The following is a 15,041-nucleotide window of genomic DNA, read 5'->3' on the forward strand; positions in this document are numbered from 1 at the left end:
TTGCTTGGCTTGCTTTTGTTTCACATTTCTTAAAATTCAATAATATTTTTCTCTGTTGTGTTCAGCCTACTGTTCGGTCCATCAAATTTATTTTTCATCTCTGATATGGTCATTTTCACTGTTAACATTCCCATTTGTTTTTATTATTTTGTTTTATTTTTTGTTTACAATTTCCATTTTTCTAATGAAATTCCCCCTCTGTTAATGCTTGTTTTCTACCTCTTCCACTAGATCCTTTAACGTAATATTTATTTTAGAGGTGCCTTTTGTTAATTTCAACACCTTAGCCATATTTTGATCTGATTCTTTTAACTATTTTGGCTTTGTTTCAGTAGATTCCACTTACTAGTGGATTTAATTGTTTTCAGGATGGGGCTATGTTTTTCTCCACAGAATTGCTGGAAATCTGAGTAATGATGAAACTCTTGTGTTCTCTTAATGCTCTACAGCTTTGCTGACAGTCTTTTGGGTCAATGGGAAGTTCTCTTTTCTTTACAGTACTCTCCCTTGCGTTCAGCACTATGGGGGATCTCAATCTGGCTGATCTGCTGTCAGCTTTCAGGGAGCCAGTGAAGTGCACTCTACGAAGACCAGAGTGTACCAGCAAAGTTTATCTCAGCAATCTGGCCTTGCCCCTGCCTTTAGCATACTTCTTCTTTGCTATCAGTGAAGGCCCATGGCAAAGAGTTGGTGGGTGGGTATGTTGCTCCTTGTAAGACATGCTGATCTATCAGTCTGCCTATGTTTTGCCACTAAAATTTTTTAAAACTCTTGCTGAATTCTCCTTACCAGTCTATGTCTGATTCTGTTTGCCTCCTCCTCCCTGCTAAGGATAAAAGTAGCTATGGGTTTTTTTCTCTACTTGGAAGTATGTATCACTTTCTGAAGATTATTAAGTTTAGTTTTATTTGTATTCTCAGTTCTCTAATGAATTTAAAAGTTATGATTTCAGAGCTTACTTGGATTGCTCCCATTGTTAAGGTAGGAATCATGGCTTTTTGCAGTTTTCTAGAGTGTAAGTGTAAATCCAATATATTTTAATAAGGGATTTATTAAATTTAAATTTATTTAAATTTATAAATATATTAAATTTATTATTCATTGCTTCTCTAACTTGTGAAGTCTGTGGCATCTGTAAAAACCACATATGGTGTAAACCCAAGGATTACACTAGGCAGACCTACTCTCAGGCCCAGCCTTATATATTGTAATTTATTTCCTAGATTGTGAATAAAGTACAGTATGCTAAGTGAATTATTCATAGTCTTTACATAACTCCAAAATTATGGTTAAATGCATAAAAAGTTTTGTTAAAATTCCAACTTTCTAAATTGATGTCAGAGCTTTGCCATTACAATGAGTTTTGAATGAAATTCAGCTTATAACTACTCTCAAGAATTTAGTCACAAATGCCAGCTGTGTCCTCTAAAGTAGACTTTTGTGATATGAGTGGAATCATATCTCTTTTCTCACTGTGAGAAGCATCAGGATGGCAGAGCTTGAATTAATCATCCTTACAAAGAGAAAAAAAAGATTGCAATTTTTTTTCCTAAGAAGCTCCTTATAGCTAATTAGCAGTGTGTCTATGAAACAAATCTGTTATTCTTTTATTTTTAATTTAACATTTGTAAATGAATACATACCTGTCTTTTGTTTTAGCTCCATTTGATTGTTTGCAAAAACTTAGGAGAAAACTAGCAGAGATCTCATTGTCTACTGAGCATACAGTGCTAATTTCTGCCTCTCTGTTTATTCACATCTTACCTGTCTCTCAAGATTCAGTTGACCCTACCCCATATGGATTTCTTTATCACTAGTGAACTACTCAAACATGTATCACTAATTATTTCATGTGGCATATTTTCACACTCCAAAAATATTTCTTCCTTGAAAATGGAGACCTTAAGATTTTTTTGATCTGGCCAAGCCACCCATCTTTGTACACATGTACACACACACACACACACACACACACACACACACACACACAGACACATAACTCAAATGCTTACTATTTTACATGCCAGAGTCACATATTTAAGGTATAAGAATTTATGAGAGTAGGAGCTTCAAGATGGCAGAAGAGTAAGATGTGGAGATCACCTTCCTCCCCACAAATACATCAGAAATACGTCTACATGTGGAACAACTCCTACAGAACACCTACTGAAAGCTGGCAGAAGACCTCAGACCTCCCAAAAGGCAAGAAACTCCCCACGTACCTGGGTAGGGCAAAAGAAAAAAGAAAAAAACAGAGACAAAAGAATAGGGACGGGACCTACACCAGTGGGAGGGAGCTGTGAAGGAGGAAAGGTTTCCACACACTAGGAAGCCCCTTCTCTGGCAGAGACTGCAGGTGGCAGAGGGGGAAACTTCGGAGCCACAGAGGAGAGCACAGCAACAGGAGTGTGGAGGGCAAAGTGGAGAGATTCCAGCACAGAGGATTGGTGCCAACCAGCACTCACCAACTTGAGAGGCTTGTCTGCTCACCCGTCAGGGTGGGTGGGAGCTGGGAGCTGAGGCTCGGGCTTTGGAGGTCAATCCCAAGGAGAGGACTGGGGTTGGCTGCGTGAACGCAGCCTGAGGGGGGCTAGTGCGCCACAGCTAGCTGGAAGGGAGTCCTGGAAAAGGTCTGGAGCTGCTGAAGAGGCAAGAGACTTTTTCTTGCCTCTTTGTTTCCTGGTGTGCGAGGAGAGGGGATTAAGAGCGCTGCTTAAAGGAGCTCCAGAGATGGGTGCGAGGCTTGGCTATCAGCATGGACACAAAAGACGGGCATGAGACGCTAAGGCTGCTACTGCAGCCACCAAGAAGCCTGTGTGCAAGCACAGGTCACTATCCACACCTCCCCTCCCAGGAGCCTGTGCAGCCTGCCACTGCCAGGGTCCCGTGATCCAGGGACAACTTCCCTGGGAGAACACATGGTGTGCCTCAGGCTGGTGCAACGTCATGCCAACCTCTGCCGCTGCAGGCTCACTTTGCACTCCGTACCCCTCCCTTCCCCCGCCTGAGTGAGACAGAGCCCCCGAATCAGCTGCTCCTTTAACCCCGTCCTCTCTGAGCGAAGAACACTCGCCCTCAGACAACCTACACGCAGAGGCGGGGCCAAATCCAAAGCTGAACCCCAGGAGCTGTGTGAACAAAGAAGAGAAAGGGAAATTTGTCCCAGCAGCCTCAGGAGCAGTGGATTAAGTCTCCACAATCAACTTGATGTACCCTGCATATGTGGAATACCTGAATAGAAAATGAATCATCCCAAATTGAGGAGGTGGACATTGGGAGCAATGATATATATATATATATTTTTTTTTCCCTTTTTCTCTTTTTGAGAGTGTGTATGTGTATGCTTCTGTGTGTGATTTTGTCTGTATAGCTTTGCTTTTACCATTTTTCCCAGGGTTCTGTCTGTCCGTTTTTGTTTTTGTTTTGTTTTGTTTAGTATAGTTTTAGCACTTGTTATCATTAGTGGATTTGTTTTTTGGTTTTGATGTTCTCTTCTTTCTTTCTTTTTTTTATTTTATTACTTAAAAAATTTTTTTTAATAATTATTTTTTATTTTAATAACTTTATTTTATTTTATGTTCTTCTTCCTTTCCTTCTTTCTTTTTCTCCCTTTTATTCTGACCCGTGTGAATGACAGGCTCTTGGTGTTCCAGCCAGACATCAGGGCTGTGCTTCTGAGGTGGGAGAGCCAAGTTCAGGACACGGGTCCACAAGAAACCTCCCAGGTCCACATAATATCGAATGGCGAAAGTCTCCCAGAGATCTCCATCTCAACACCAAGACCCAGCTCCACTCAAGGACCAGCAAGCTACAGTGCTGGACACCCTATGCCAGACAAGTAGCAAGACAGGAACGCAACCCCATCCATTAGCAGAGAGGCTGCCTAAAATAATAAGGCCACAGACACCCCAAAACACACCACCAGACGTACACCTGCCCACGAGAAAGACAAGATCCAGCCTCATCCACCAGAACACAAGCACGAGTCCCCTCTACCAGGAAGCCTACGCAACCCACTGAACCAACCTTAGCCACTGGGGACAGACACCAAAAACAATGCGAACTACGAACCTGCAGCCTGCGAAAAGGAGACCCCAAACACAGTAAGTTAAGCAAAATGAGAAGACAGAGAAACACACAGCAGATGAAGGAGCAAGGTAAAAACCCACCAGACCTAACAAATGAAGAGGAAATAGGCAGTCTACCTGAAAAAGAATTCAGAATAATGATAGTAAAGATGATCCAAAGTCTTGGAAATAGAAAGGAGAAAATAAAAGAAACGTTTAATAAGGACCTAGAAGAACTAAAGAGCAAACAAACAGTGATGAACAACAGAATAAATGAATTGAAAAATTCTCTAGAAGGGATCAATAGCAGAATAACTGAGGCACAAGAACAGATAATTGACCTGGAAGACAAAATAGTGGAAATAACTACTACAGAGCAGAAAAAAGAAAAAAGAATGAAAAGAATTGAGGACAGTCTCAGAGACTTCTGGAACAAAATTAAACGCACCAACATCTGAAATATAGGGGTCCCAGAAGAAGAAGAGAAAAAGAAAGGGACTGATAAAATATTTGAAGAGATTATAGTTGAAAACTCCCCTAATATGGGAAAGGAAATAGTTAATCAAGTCCTGAAAGCACAGAGAGTCCCATACAGGATAAATCCAAGGAGAAACACACCAGGACACATATTAATCAAACTATCAAAAATTAAATACAGGGCTTCCCTGATGGCGCAGGGGTTGAGAGTCCGCCTGCCAATGCAGGGGACACGGGTTCATGCCCTGGTCCGGGAAGATCCCACATGCCGCGGAGCGGCTAGGCCCGTGAGCCACAACTACTGAGCCTGCGCGTCTGGAGCCTGTACTTTGCAACGGGAGAGGCCGCGACAGTGAGAGGCCCGTGCATCCCGATGAAGAGTGGCCCCCACTCATCGCAACTGGAGAAAGCCCTTGCACAGAAACGAAGACCCAACACAGTCAAAATAAATAAATAAATAAATAAATTTATTTAAAAAAATTAAATACAAAGAAAAAATATTAAAAGCAGAAAGGGAAAAAAAACAAATAACACACAAGGGAATCCCCATAAGGTTAACAGCTGATCCTTCATCAGAAATTCTGCAAGCCAGAAGGGAGTGGCAGGACATATTTAAAGTGATGAAGGAGAAAAACCTACAACCAAGATTACTCTACTCAGCAAGGACCTCATTCAGATTTCACGGAGAAATTAAAACCTTTACAGAAAAGCTAAAGCTAAGAGAATTCAGCACCACCAAACCAGCTTTACAACAAATGCTAAAGGAACTTCTCTAGGCAGGAAACAGAAGAGAAGGAAAAGACCTATAATAACAAATGCAAAACAATTAAGAAAATGGTAATAGGAACATACATATCGATAATTACCTTAAATGTAAATGGATTAAATGCTCCAACCAAAAGACATAGACTGGCTGAATGGATACAAAAACAAGACCCATATATATGCTGTCTACAAGAGACCCACTTCAGACCTAGGGACACATACAGACTGAAAGTGAGGGGATGGAAAAAGATATTCCATGCAAATGGAAATCAAAAGAAAGCTGGAGTAGAAATTCTCATATCAGATAAAATAGACTTTGAAACAAAGACTATTACACGAGACAAAGAAGGACATTACATAATGATCAAGGGATCAATCCAAGAAGAAGATATAACAATTGTAAATATTTATGCACCCAACATAGGAGTACCTTAATACATAAGGCAAATACTAACAGCCATAAAAGGGGAAATCGACAGTAACACAATCATAGTAGGGGACTTTAACACCCCACTTTCACCAGTGGACAGATAATCCAACCAATGGACAGATCATCTAAAATGAAAATAAATAAGGCAACACAAGCTTTAAATGATACATTAAACAAGATGGACTTAATTGATATTTATAGGACATTCCATCCAAAAACAACAGATACACATTCTTCTCAAGTGCTCATGGAACATTCTCCCGGATACATCATATCTTGGGTCACAAATCAAGCCTTGGTAAATTTAAGAAAATTGAAATCGTATCAAGTATCTTTTCCAACCACAACGCTATGACACTAGATATCAATTACAGGAAAAAATCTGTAAGAAATACAAACACATGGACACTAAACAACACACTACTTAATAACCAAGAGATCACTGAAGAAATCAAAGGGGAAATAAAAAAATACCTAGAAACAAATGACAATGAAAACACGATGACCCAAATCCTATGGGATTCAGCGAAAGCAGTTCTAAGAGGGAAGTTTACAGCAATACAATACTACCTTAAGAAACAAGAAACATCTCAAATAAACAACCTAACCTTACACCTAAAGCAATTAGAGAAAGAAGAACAAAAAAACCCCACAGTTAGCAGAAGGAAAGAAATCATAAAGATCAGATCAGAAATAAATGAAAAACAAATGAAGGAAATGATAGCAAAGATCAATAAAACTAAAAGCTGGTTCTTTGAGAAGATAAACAAAGTTGATAAACCATTAGCCAGTCTCATCAAGAAAAAAGGGAGAAGACTCAAATCAATAGAATTAGAAATGAAATAGGAGAAGTAACAACTGACACTGGAGAAATAAAAAGGATCATGAACGATTACTACAAGCACCTATATGCCAGTAAAATGGACAACCTGGAAGAAATGGACAAATTCTTAGAAATGCACAACCTTCCAAGACTGAACCAGGAAGAAATAGAAAATATGAACAGACCAATCACAAGCACTGAAATTGAAACTGTGATAAAAATCTTCCAACAAACAAAAGCCCAGGACCAGATGGCTTCACAGGCGAATTCTACCAAACATTTAGAGAAGAGCTAACACCTATCCTTCTCAGTCTCTTCCAAAATATTGCAGAGGGAGGAACACTCCCAAACTCATTCTACGAGGCCACCATCACCCTGATACCAAAACCATACAAAGATGTCACAAAGAAGGAAAACTACAGGCCAATATCACTGATGAACATAGATACAAAATCCTCAACAAAATACCAGGAAACAGAATCCAACAGCACATTCAAAGGATCATACACAATGATCAAGTGAGGTTTATCCTAGGAATGCAAGGATTCTTCAGTATACGCAAATCAATCAATGTGATACCCCATATTAAAAAATTGAAGGAGAAAAACGATATGCTCATCTCAGTAGATGCAGGGAAAGCTTTTGACTAAATTCAACACCAATTTATGATAAAAACCTTCTAGAAAGTAGGCATAGAAGGAACTTTCCTCAACATAATAAAGGCCATATATGACAAACCCACAGCCAACATCGTCCTCAATGGTGAAAAACTGAAACCATTTCCACTAAGATCAGGAAGAAGACAAGGTTGCCCACTCTCACCACTATTATTCAACATAGTTTTGGAAGTTTTAGCCACAGCAATCAGAGAAGAAGAAGAAATAAAAGGTATCCAAATTGGAAAAGAAGAAGTAAAGCTGTCACTGTTTGCAGATGACATGATACTGTACATAGAGTATCGCAAAGATGCTACCAGAAAACTACTAGAGCTAATCAATGAATTTAGTAAAGTAGCAGGATACAAAAGTAATGCACAGAAATCTCTTGCATTCCTATACACCAATGATGAAAAATCTGAAAGAGAAATTAAGAAAACACTCCCATTTACCACTGCAACAAAAAGAATAAAATATCTAGGAATAAACCTACCTAAGGAGACAAAAGACCTCTATGCAGAAAATTATAAGACACTGATGAAAGTAATTAAAGATGATACAAACAGATGGAGAGATATACCATGCTCTTGGATTGGAATAATCAATATTGTGCAAATGACTATACTACCCAAAGCAATCTACAGATTCAATGCAATCCCTATCAAACTACCACTGACATTTTTCACAGAATTAGAACAAAAAATTTCACAATTTGTATGGAAATACAAAAGACCCCGAATAGCCAAAACAATCTTAAGAAAGAAAAACGGAGCTGGAGGAATCAGGCTACCTGACTTCAGACTATACTACAAAGCTACAGTAATAAAGACAGTATGGTACTGGCACAAAAAGAGAAATATAGATCAATGGAACAGGACAGAAATTGCAGAGATAAACCCACACACGTATGGTTACCTTATCTTTGATAAAGGAGGCAAGAATATACAGTGGAGTAAAGGCAGCCTCTTCAATAAGTGGTGTTGGGAAAACTGGACAGCTACATGTAGAAGAATGAAATTAGAACACTCCCTAACACCACACAAAAAAATAAACTCAAAATAGATAAAAAACCTAAATATAAGGCCAGACACTATCAAACTCTTAGAGGAAAACATTGGCAGAACACTCTGTGACATAAATCACAACAAGATCCTTTTTGACCCACCTCCTGGAGAAATGGAAATAAAAACAAAAATAAACAAACGGGACCTAATGAAACTTAAAAGCTTTTGCACAGCAAAGGAAACTGTAAACAAGACACAAAGACAACCCTCAGAATGGGGGAAGATATTTGCAAATGAAGCAACTGATAAAGGATTAATCTCCAAAATTTATAAGCAGTCATGTAGCTCAATATCAAAACAACAAACAACCCAAACCAAAAATGAGCAGAAGACCTAAATAGATATTTCTCCAAAGAAGATATACAGATTGCCAATAAACACAGGAAAGGATGCTCAACATCATTAATCATTAGAGAAATGCAAATCAAAACTACAATGAGATATCCTCTCACACCGATCAGAATGGCCATCATCAAAAAATGTACAAACAATAAATGCTGGAGAGGGTGTGGGGAAAAGATAACCCTCTTGCACTGTTGGTTGGAATGTAAATTGATACAGCCACTATGGAGAACAGTATGGAGGTTCTTTAAAAAACTAAAAACAGAACTACCATACGACCCAGCAATCCCACTACTGGGCATATACCCTGAGAAAACCATAATTCAAAAAGAGTCATGTACCACAATGTTCATTGCAGCTCTATTTACAATAGCCAGGACATAGAAGAAACCAAAGTGTCCATCAACAGTTGAATGGATAAAGAAGATGTGGCACATATATACAATGGAATATTACTCAGCCATAAAAAGAAACGAAATTGAGTTATTTGTAGTGAGGCGGATGGACCTAGAGTCTGTCATACAGAGTGAAGTAAGTCAGAAAGAGAAAAACAAATCCCGCATGCTAACAAATATATATGGAATCTAAGAAAAAAGAAAAAGGTCATGAAGAACCTAGGGGTAAGACGGGAATAAAGACACAGACCTACTAGAGAATGGACTTGAGGATATGGGGAGGGGGAAGGGTAAGCTGTGACAAAGTGAGAGAGTGGCATGGACATATATACAGTACCAAACGTAAAACAGATAGCTAGTGGGAAGCAGCCGCATAGCACACGGAGATCAGCTCGGTGGTTTGTGATCCACCTAGAGGGTTTGGATAGGGAGGGTGGGAGGGAGGGAGACGCAAAAGGGAAGAGATATGGGAACATATATATATGTATAACTGATTCACTTTGTTATAAAGCAGAAACTAAGACACCATTGTAAAGCAATTATACTCTAATAAAGATGTTAAAAAAAAGATGTGGCACATATATACAATGGAATATTACTCAGCCATAAAAAGAAACGAAATCGAGTTATTTGTAGTGAGGTGGATGGATCTAGCGTCTGTCATACAGAGTGAAGTAAGTCAGAAAGAGAAAAACAAATACCGTATGCTAACACACATATATGGAAAAAAAAAAAGTTCAGAAGAACCTAGGGGCAAGACGGGAATAAAGACACAGACCTACTAGAGAATGGACTTGAGGATACGTGAAGGGGGAAGGGTAAGCTGGGACAAAGTGAGAGAGTGGCATGGACATATATACAGTACCAAACGTAAAATAGATAGGTAGTGGGAAGCAGCCACATAGCACAGGGGGATCAGCTCGGTGCTTTGTGACCACCTAGAGAGGTGGGATAGGGAGGGTGGGAGGGAGATGCAAGAGGGAAGAGATTTGGGGATATATGTATATGTATAACTGATTCATTTTGTTATAAAGCAGAAACTAACACACCATTGTAAAGCAATTATAGTCCAATAAAGATGTTTTAAAAAATGCAAAATAAAGACTCCCAGATAGACGGAAAAAAAAAATTATGAGACTCCATGAACTTAGTATGCATTCATTATAGTAATGATAATATGAAATTCTTTAAGTTTATCATTCACATTAACTAGACATATCCTTAATAGTAAAACATCAAGATTATGTTAGAAATTTCATCTGTTTTATTTATAAATTTCTCTAAGCTACAACTGTTATAGTTTAAATAACCATTAGATAGATTCTCAGTATAAATATATAAAATTGTCTTGTCTTTTATTAACTTGAATATTGAAGTGGGCTTTTGTTTTGCATATTTTAGATTTTAAACAAACAGATATAGACAAAATGATGAGATGTGGTTACAGTTTTCTTTTAATCATTTTCAGAATTAATATTTGCTTTCACAAGTTCTTTATACATTTTTCTTTCTTATTTTGACATTTTGATCTTTCATGGCTTGTGTTCTGCTTGGTTGGTATAGAAGTAGAAAGTATACTCAAACTCGTGTTTATTTATGCATTTGGTTTGAAAGAAAAGGGCTGAAAGCAGTTCTTCTGGATGTGTTAGGACAAGATGTTAGGTTTGTACATCACTTTAACACAGTCACCCCAGACATTGGTTGTGCTTCCATAAATGAAAAGTACATGGTGGCTGCTGCTAATAATGGGACTCTGGTTGCTCTAAGCAGAGAAGAATGGATCGGTAGTTGCTTAACAGTTTAGACTGTGAAAATCAGGAGACTTTTTGCTTCCCTGAAGAGCAATAAGTTTTTTTTACAGAAACTGGTTGGGAGGAAAATGAAAGGTAAATTGTATTAAACTGGCCAATATGGTTGTAATTATTTGAATTAATTCTGGTAGCCAGTTAGTTGTGGGTTGTTTTCAAAATGGCCAGTTGTTGGATGGAATTTATCTAGCTATAGATAAGCTCAGTCTCAAGATTCATTTGGCTCCTGGTACCCATGAGGTTTGTTTTAGCTCAATACAGGCAAGGTGAGTTCACTATTTCTTGAGTGTCTCTGGGAATTTCTGTAGACTAGGGGTTAGTGTGGGAATTAGCTTTATCTTTTATAAAGAGAAATAATTTGACAAGGCCAACCACCTCTATCAAAAAGATTATTAGAATTTATTAGAAAAGACACCAACCTTAGCTAACTTCTTATATTTTTATGATATGAGAAGCAATTTAGGAATAACAGAGTATTGAGAGAAGCCTTTGGAAACCCTCCCTTGATATAAAGTAGATCAATTAAGTTAGCTTTGTTTCAGATTCTTTTATTCCCCCACTGGACTTCCTTTCATTTAGTCTTATAAAAAGGTATAGAAAAATCTAGTTATTTTCTAGAATTAAACACATGGAGGGATTATATTACAGCTCTATTCCTAGATATGATTTTCACCCTCCTGCTTTTTTACTCCATAATTAGTTGAGTGGTAACTTGACTGAGTTTTAAATGTTATCAACACTGGAAACTCTAGCTTTGAGTATACATATTTTCTCCTACAGTATCTGAATGGTCTAAAATTAAATCACTTCCCTGACCTTATTGATTTCTAGAGCTAGAACTTTAACTTGGACGTCCTTGAAGAAGCTGGGAGCAGTAATTTTAGGTGTAGAGGCTCCAGCCTTCCTAAAAAGGGTGACTAAGGAAAGGGAACCATCTGAAATGATTGTGCAGAATGATATGCAAATGCCTGCAGCTGCTGAAAATGACCAGGAAAGGCCTGCAAATGTAGTATCTATATGAAATATATTTACTAGGGGAATGAAAAGAAGTATTTTATGGAGATAACAGTGGGCTTGGGCTCCTGCAGAATTAAGAAGACATAGACCAATTCTTAATTCTTGTAGCTGACTTGGTTGGCTTTGGTGCTTGACAAGCCTGAACCAATTCTGTACAGAGGGTATTTTACTGGTGCTATCATAAGGTAAGAACATGTAACATAAAGGCCAGGGAGGGTGGAACTTCCTTGAGGAAGAAGTGCCCAGTGGATCTGCATGAGTGTGCTAGACATGTGGATGGGTATGCATAGTTTAAACAAATATAAAAAACTATTTGTTAGAGCAACTTTTCTCTCTGAATCTTGGGAAAATCATCTCCCATTTAAACTTGAATGTAATGACAACATTGTTTCATTTGTCTTTGGGGGTGGGGAGGAGGAGGCCAGCTAAAGGAATCTGTGCAGAACCATTGTCATTCCTCATTTGAAGTAATAAAAATAAGAGAAAAGGAAAGTTGGATTCTAAAGGCTCAAATAAAATTTTAAAGAGGCAAAATAAATAAAAGAGTATGTTTTTTTTTCAGTGCCGTAAAAATATCACTAAGCACCCTTTAGCAAAGGCTCTCTAGGCAAATTAAGACAATTAAGAAGCTTGCTAACCAAATACAAAGCACATGTCTTGTTTTATAGCCAAGAAGAAACGCCTAAAAGATCTGACTTACAGGCTGAGGGCCTCAGGAGGCAGTCCCACAGAGATTCATAAACAGAGAGGTTTTGTTCCTTAAACCAGGGATTGGCAACCTTTTTCTGTAGAAGTCCAGGTAGAAAATATTTTAGACTTTGTGAGACGTATATTCTCTGCCCCAACTATTCAACTCTCCTCTTGTAGCATGAAAGCGGCCATAGACAATACATAACCAAGTGGATGTGGCTGTGTTCCAATACAACTTTATTTACAAAAACTGGCTGTGGTGAGATTTGGCCCCAGCTGTAGCTAGGCAAGTTTTGCCTTAAACCAAAAGCCTTCGGATAATTTGCTGTAAAAAGGCAAGGGTACATTCAGCATAAAACCCAGTTATGCCTTCTTATATGAGCAAATAAGATTTCTGTACTTCGCCCTTCCTCCTTCACCCCTGTACTTGCTTCATAGCCTAAAGGCAATGTAGAATGCTGGTCTAGTGGGAACTCTGCAGCTCTTTAAAAAAAGGTGCCACTTTTGAGCTTTTCCTGGAGGTGCCAAACATGAAAGATAAAGGGCACACTAGTTGTCTTTTCTGGAAAAGCAAACTCATTTCTTTTTAAGTGACTCAGAATGGCATTCGACTCAACATCAGTTGAGCTCCAGGGGACCCTCATGAACTTCTACAAAAACTGTGTATTCAGAGATGCTTCTGAATATTTCAACCTCATCTATCCTCAGGTACTTGCTCTAGGTCCAGCTGACCTTGAAATGTGATGTAGTGAGAAGAGCCTGAGCTCAGATCTCAGCTTTAAAACACAATAGCTGTGTGACTTCGTTATTTATCCTTTAATTTGTCTATTTCCCAGTTTCCTCATCTGTAAAATGGTAAAATGATCATGCCCATTTCACAGAATTTTTATGAATATTAAATAATATGAAATATATGATGCATGTAGAGCTCTGTACCTATATAGATAGATATTATATATTTATATACAGTCTAATAAAAAGGTATAGGAAAATATAGTGATTTTTCTGGAATTAAACACATGGAGAGATTTTATTACAAGCCTATTCCTAGTTATGATTTTCACCTCAATTTTTTTTAGTCTATAATTGGATGAATGGTAACTGAAAGGTCTGGTTTATGTTATATATACATATGTCTATATATATCTCTCAGAGGTCAGTCATTCAATTCTTGTTTATCTTTGTAACCATGGCAATGACTTCATCTACCATTTGCTATCTGAAGTGTGATACAAAAATATGAAGAACTGACTTCATTTTCCTTCTTCTTTACTGACAATGATTACCATGGATCTATAACATGTAAGCACAAGCACAAGATGCTGATAGCTCATACATGTGCTTCACTTAGTCAGCTTTTTCTTGTGGTACTGCCGTAAGTGACACTCTAGACTCCAGTACAGCTGCCTTGGAGACATCTGTGACTGTCCCAAAGGAGGCTGGGCATGAGTGTACTGCTGGACTATCAGAGACAAATTGCAGAAAAGGCATACACATGCTCAAAGTATTAATAAATGACCATCAGCAGGATTTGTTGACCATTTGAGTCCCTGTCAACTCTTAGAAGTTCAGTCGTGTTAAACATGTTGGATTGATTAGCACTGCTTCTACTCAAGAACACGCCATCCTTTTTGTTTTTTTATTTAATAATGTGACTGTTCACCCTCTTGTCTAGGTAACAAGGTAATTTTCAAGGATTATATTACAGTTGCTTGTTGTTTGTACATAGTCAGAATTTGTTTCTTCAAATGTCAGAATAAGGTTAGTAGAGATGTTTGTCATGGCGCAAGGTATTTCATCAAGTGAAACTAGGCAGGTCAGATTTCTTAAATGTTGGAAGCTACACAGTTAATTCAGGTCATCAAAGGTTGTACAAAAGTGATGAAAATAATAAACTGCTATATTAAAACGTCGATTCACATTTTTTTTCTGATTCCAGTGGTTTGTACATCAACTTTTTCTTCTGAATCAACTTTTAATGTATCTTTGTGCAGTGGAAATATCACAGCTCATGAAGTTTATCTGAGGCACAATTATTGCTGATTGAAATGTTTAGAGTAATGATTTTTCCCACATAATGTTAATTATTTCTATAATATAATTATGCATTTTGATTTAGGAATTTTAATGAATATTTGAAGGAGAGATGTGACTTGGGAGTTCATTAGCTATGTGGTTTTCAAGGCCTGTTCAGAGGAGGTAGAGACTGAACATATAGTTGAAAGAACACTAGTCTTGGAGAAAGGTCATGTGGGCTCTATCACCTGGGGTCTGTTTTTCCTAGGCTTCCTCCACTAAATCTTTCTAGGCTGCCATTTTCTCATCTGACAGATGGAGAAAATAATACCTATCTTATATTTTTCATGGACTTGGATTTTCAGAGACAGTTACAATTTCAAATATTCTAACACTTTGACAGGACATTCGTCTTAATTTCTGGCTCACAAAGCCCAGTTACATCAAGTGTTGTTGCATAACTAAGGTCGTAGGGAACTAGAAGCTACAAT

General features: G+C 38.0%; 1 long non-coding RNA gene across 6 annotated transcripts in view; it reads left to right on the plus strand.

Moving 5' to 3' along the window:
* Positions 1 to 15,041, plus strand: part of LOC309620793 — a 959,234-nt gene that overhangs the window by 316,435 nt on the left and 627,758 nt on the right. The gene's annotated exons all lie outside the window — the stretch shown is intronic.

Source organism: Balaenoptera borealis (assembly GCF_965194805.1).
Source record: "Balaenoptera borealis genome assembly, chromosome: X".
Lineage (NCBI taxonomy): Eukaryota > Metazoa > Chordata > Mammalia > Artiodactyla > Balaenopteridae > Balaenoptera > Balaenoptera borealis.